The 6,000-nt window shown below is 43.4% G+C and overlaps 1 protein-coding gene across 2 annotated transcripts in view; it reads left to right on the top strand.

Moving 5' to 3' along the window:
• Window positions 1-1,448: 1,448 nt before the first annotated feature.
• Window positions 1,449-6,000, top strand: part of LOC115431601 (sodium/calcium exchanger 2-like) — a 324,862-nt gene continuing 320,310 nt past the window's right edge. For both annotated transcript variants that reach the window (XM_030152081.1, XM_030152077.1), the window contains exon 1: window positions 1,449-1,607. The gene's annotated coding sequence lies outside the window, so the exon portion shown is untranslated. The remainder of the gene's footprint in view (window positions 1,608-6,000) is intronic.

Here is a 6,000-nt window from a genome sequence, read left to right as displayed (position 1 = left end):
CCACAAACGGTAGAACCTGTTCATGTACAGACCCACAAACTATAGAACCTGTTTATGTACGGACCCACAAACGGTAGAACCTGTTCATGCATACGGACCCACAAACTGTAGAACCTGTTTATGTATGGACCCACAAACTGTAGAACCTGTTCATGTACGGACCCACAAACGGTAGAACCTGTTCATGTACGGACCCACGAACTGTAGAACCTGTTCATGTACGGACCCACAAACTGTAGAACCTGTTCATGTACGGACCCACAAACTGTAGAACCTGTTTATGTACGGACCCACAAACGGTAAAACCTGTTCATGTACGGACCCACAAACTGTAGAACCTGTTTATGTACGGACCCACAAACTGCAGAACCTGTTCATGTACGGACCCACAAACTGTAGAACCTGTTCATGTACGGACCCACAAACTGTAGAACCTGTTTATGTACGGACCCACAAACTGTAGAACCTATTCATGTACGGACCCACAAACGGTAGAACCTGTTTATGTACGGACCCACAAACGGTAGAACCTGTTCATGTACGGACCCACAAACTGTAGAACCTGTTCATGTACGGACCCACAAACGGTAGAACCTGTTTATGTACGGACCCACAAACTGCAGAACCTGTTCATGTACGGACCCACAAACTGTAGAACCTGTTCATGTACGGACCCACAAACTGTAGAACCTGTTTATGTACGGACCCACAAACTGTAGAACCTGTTCATGTACGGACCCACAAACTGTAGAACCTGTTCATGTATACGGACCCACAGATGAAAGTACTGGTGGTTTTAATGGATCAGATTAGATCTAGAACATGGTCCAAGCCTGAGTAATCTAGTCAACATCTACTCTACTTCCTTTTTTCCTTCTCTTCCTTTTTCCTTTCGTTCTCTCTCTACCTTTTCTCCTCCTTTCCTCTGCTCTTTCTCACCTTTCTCCTCTCCTTGTTTTTCTTTCCTGTATCCCTTTTCCTTCTCCTCTCTGTTCTCCATTTCTTTCTTTTCCTGCTCCCTTATTTGCTTCCTGCTTTCCTTTCCTTTCCTCATTTCCTTTTTCTTGTATCCTATATTTTTCCTTCCTTTTTACTTCCTCTTCCTCTGTCTCTCTCTCTCTCTCTCCTCATCCTCTCTCCTCTTCATCACCTCATCTATTAATTTCTTTCTTTTCTTCTTTTTCCTCCTCATCTATAGTTTTTTTTTTTTTTTTTTTTTTTTTTTAACTCTTATAATTTCTTCTATTTCCAAACTGACTCTCTGACTTCTGTCCTTCGCCTCTCCTTTATTTCCCTCCTCTTCCTTTTCTTTTTCCTAGGCGCATCCATCCATCCATCCATCCGCGCCCCCGAGACCGGCCGCGCCACCCCGCCCGGCTCTGAGTTGTGAGTGTGCGCCGTGGGACGTGGGGAGTGGTGGTGGTGGTGGGGGGCGTCATTCACTGTGTATGTGCAGTGTGAGAGAAGCGGAGATCCGAAGCAGCGGGAACGGGAGGAGCGGCGGAGCGCAGAGCCGAGGACAGTTTCCTCAGCTCAGGCTTTCATCCACACATCTCTCGGTTACTATGCTCATCTGTTCCGGTGCGGGCTGCCACTAGAACACCCCGGTAAGCGGCTCCTGCCTCCACACTTCTGCTCTGTTTATGCTCTGTGCGGAATGCGTGATTTTTTTTTTTTTTTGCTGTGCGCACTTGTTCACTTTGCGGGCATCTATTCTGACCATGTGGAGCTGCGTGGCGGTGCCAGAGAAGTGCGTCTGCCTTGGAGAGTTGTTTGCGCTTTAAAGCCTCTAAATGCGTCCATCTGATGCGTGTGTGTGTGTGTGTGTGTGTGTGTGTGTGTTGGGCTCTAAACGCACAGGAGTGTTTTGGCTTTGGAAGGCAATTATCATCTTTGTTGTGAATGTACGAGCTTTCCACTCCGGGCGTCATGAGCCTCATAGATTTCCTCGTCCATCCCTGAAGCGTCTCCGTGTCCTACATTCTCCCTGAAGTTTTTTTTTTAGGAGCGTGAGTGAAATGCTAAGGATGTTGCAGAGGGTTTGTGAGATACACACACACACACACACACACACACACACACACACACACACACACACACACACACACACACACACACACACACACACACACACACACACACACACAGTGCCTCCTCTCTCTCCGCTCTTCGCTTTTATCCAAAGTGCCTCCCGGTTTAATGAGCGCCCCTGCCCGGCGTGGCCCCCGTGGGGAGCCGGCGCAGCCCTCGGAGCCCCGGGGGCCAGTGGCTGTTGTGTTCAGGAGCGAGAAGAACAGAGATGTTCGTGCGGGGTTCTGCTTTTGTTCCACTGGAAGAAAAAAAAAGTTAGAACTCCACAGATCTGCTGTTTGGTGGATCAGGTTTTTCAGACTGTAAATGTGACCCGAACCAGGAGGATCCACACATGCGTCCTGGGTGTGAATCGTGTGTTTTTGGTTGTTGTTGTTGTTCCATTGATGCTGTGGTGTGTGTGTGTGTGTGTGTGTGTGTGTGTGTGTGTGTGTGTGTGTGTGTGTGTGTGTGTGTGTGTGTGTGTGTTGGAGTAAATAACGCGCTGTTGGTACTGCGCCTCTCGGCTGCGGAGAGCAGTGTCAAGTGTGCGTAAAAAAAACCTGGATGACTTCCGGTTAGATATAAAAATAAAGCGCCAATAAGGGTTAAAAACTGAAAACGAACGAAAAACCATGAGAGCTGGGATGTGTTTGGGGATTTATTTAACCCTTTCATGCATGAATTATAAGAACCTTAGTCGATTTTTTTTCCTGAGTGTTTTTATTCCTCTTTACGCATGAAAAACAAAACAAAACAAAACAATGCGACTGAAATGTTTTTCAATCAACAAAAATGTCCACTCAGCTGGACACCATACCTTTAATTTTGGAAGTAAATAAATCATCAGAAGGTGATGTATGGTGCAAAAACTATGAAATAAAACTCTTTTTAATGCAGCTAATCTGATGTTTTCTCACATTTAAACATACTCTAATACTAGTTATTACTCACTTCACAGAGATAATTTGCAAAAAAAAAACAACAAAAAAACAAAACAAAAAAACAACAACAACAACAAAAAAAACTTTTTGTTTAAGAAAACTGTTAATTACAGTCTAATAACAATTAGCAATTGATTTACACTCAAACGTGTCACTGCAGATCAGGTTTATCCAGAACAGCAAAATTACAGTAATGGTGTGAATTGCAGTTTATGGGATGGTGCATTAGTGTCCACTGTGTTGGCTGATATGGAACTGAAACAACCAAACCCATGAATATACAAGAGAACATCTGGAGAAGAACTGTCCACTGGAGGGACCAGTATGCATGAAAGGGTTAAGTTCAACGTCATCATATGAATAATTCCTTTGAGTCTGTTAGAAAAAGGAAGAATTACGCACAGAAGTAATTTTCTTTTGGGATCCTTTTTTGTGTGTCTTACAAGTGCACATTGCCATTTCACTATAAAACAAACAGAATATTAGACACAAATAAATAAACTCAAAAAACGTCATTTTTCTGTGTTATTTAGTCAAAACAACGCAACACTTGGCTCATTTTAATGCCAGACTTTGCCACTTCTGTCACTTTGTTTCTAATATTCTTCATTTATCTACTTCTGAGTATTCCTCAGTGGTCATGTTTACATCTTGGACTCCAGTATTTGATCATATTTCTGATAGTTTTACGCTGAAGGCTCCAGTTTTCTTCTCTGGTTGAACTTGACGCATCGGTGCGCACCGTCCGTCCGGCCTGAGCTTCTGAATGACGGTCCCCCTCCTCACCGTCGCCCACATTCAGTACATCCTCCCGGGATCCCCCCCACCCCTCCCCTCCCCTTCCACCCCCTCCTTAGTCTTATCCACTCTGTGTTTTCTCCGCTGTTAAACCACTTGGGGGTGAAGACGCCGTTAACGTTTCGTAACGATGCGCCCATTCCGGTTCAGCGGCGGACTGTGAGGATAGACAGGAGTCATATTAATACATTTAACCATTTATTATCAAGTGAATTAGACACAATGTGCACTTTAATGGGCGTTTACGGGTGCGTTAAAGCGTCCCATGCTGCCAGTGAGTGCAGTCTGGGTGGTTTGTGCAGGATTTGTGCAGGATTTTTGCAGTATTTTGCAGTATTTGTGCAGTATTTTACAGTATTTGTGCAGTATTTTGCAGTATTGTACAGTATTTGTGCAGTATTTTGCAGTATTTGTGCAGTATTTTTGCAGTATTTTGCGGTATTTGTGCAGTATTTGTGTAGGATTTGTGCAGGATTTGTGCAGGATTTTTGCAGTATTTGTGCAGGATTTTTTGCAGTATTTTGCAGCATTTGTGCAGTATTTTGCAGTATTTGTGCAGTATTTTGCAGTATTTTACAGTATTTGTGCAGTATTTTGCAGTATTTGTGCAGTATTTTGCAGTATTTTGCAGTATTTGTGCAGTATTTTTGCAGTATTTTGTGGTATTTGTGCAGGATTTGTGTAGGATTTGTGCAGGATTTGTGCAGGATTTTTGCAGTATTTGTGCAGGACTTTTTGCAGTATTTTGCAGCATTTGTGCAGTATTTTGCAGTATTTGTGCAGTATTTTGCGGTATTTGTGCAGTATTTGTGTAGGATTTGTGCAGGATTTTTGCAGTATTTGTGCAGGATTTTTGCAGTATTGTACAGTATTTGTGCAGTATTTTGCAGCATTTTACAGTATTTGTGCAGTATTTTGCAGTATTTGTTCAGTATTTTGTGGTATTTGTGCAGTATTTTGCGGTATTTGTGCAGTATTTTGCAGTATTTGTGCAGTATTTCGCAGTATTTTGCAGTATTTGTGTAGTATTTTGCAGTATTTGTGCAGTATTTTGCAGTATTTGTGCAGTATTTTGCAGTATTTGTGCAGTATTTGTGCAGTATTTTGCAGTATTTGTGCAGTATTTTGCAGTATTTTGCAGTATTTTACAGTATTTGTGCAGTATTTTGCAGTATTTGTGCAGTATTTTGCAGTATTTTGTGGTATTTGTGCAGTATTTTGCGGTATTTGTGCAGTATTTGTGCAGTATTTTGCAGTATTTGTGCAGGATTTGTGCAGTATTTGTGCAGTATTTTGCAGTATTTGTGCAGTATTTTGCGGTATTTGTGCAGTATTTGTGCAGTATTTGTGCAGTATTTTGCAGTATTTGTGCAGTATTTGTGCAGTATTTGTGCAGTATTTTGCAGTATTTTGCAGTATTTGTGCAGTAAATGCCAGTCAGCAGGTGGGTTTGTGCCTCCTCTTCACCTCAGACTCTGCCTCCTGTGTGACTTAGACTTCACATATTTGCAGCTCTAAGTTTTTCTTAGGGATGCGCACCAGCACCAGCACCAGCACCAGCACCAGCACCAGCACCAGCAGCTCTGGATGTGAAGGTGGAACAGTTGATGCATTCAGTCTGAAGTGGAGCGGCTGCAGCAGGAGGAACGGGGATCCTCCTCCTCTGCAGCGGGGCTTCCCTCCCCCCTCCCCCCCCACCCTCTCTCTCTCTCTCTCTCTCTCTGCAGTTTTTCAGAGGGCTTCCCTTGTCTTCTCCTCTGCATCATCCTTCAGCCCAACCCTTCCTTCCCTCCATCCTTCCCTCCATCCATGTCTGCCTTTGGAGGCCAGCAGGTTCCTCTCTCTGCATCCTCCATCTCTGCATGAACACAACCCAAACCCTCTGTTCCGTCCAGAGCTGCAGCTGAGGCTTAAGCTCATTGTTTGTTGATCAGTCGACTCATAATATCATCAGTGAATCGATCAGCCGTTTGTTCTATAAATGTCAGAAAATGATGAAAAATATCAGATCAGATCCTGGTTCTTTTGTTTGGTTGTAGGTCAGAGATGTTCTGTTCATTGTCAGACAGAAGGAGAGAAAACAGAGACATGGACTGGGATATTTATAAGGAGAATTAAATCTGGGTTTATTCCCTCGGGGTTTTGGATTTTAGTTTGTTTGTATAAAGTTGAGGTTAACCCTTTATAG

The sequence above is a fragment of the Sphaeramia orbicularis genome, chromosome 13 (genome assembly GCF_902148855.1).
Source record: "Sphaeramia orbicularis chromosome 13, fSphaOr1.1, whole genome shotgun sequence".
NCBI classification, from domain to species: domain Eukaryota; kingdom Metazoa; phylum Chordata; class Actinopteri; order Kurtiformes; family Apogonidae; genus Sphaeramia; species Sphaeramia orbicularis.
Note: the sequence above shows the minus strand (reverse complement) of the source record. Positions and strands in the feature narration are given on the sequence as shown.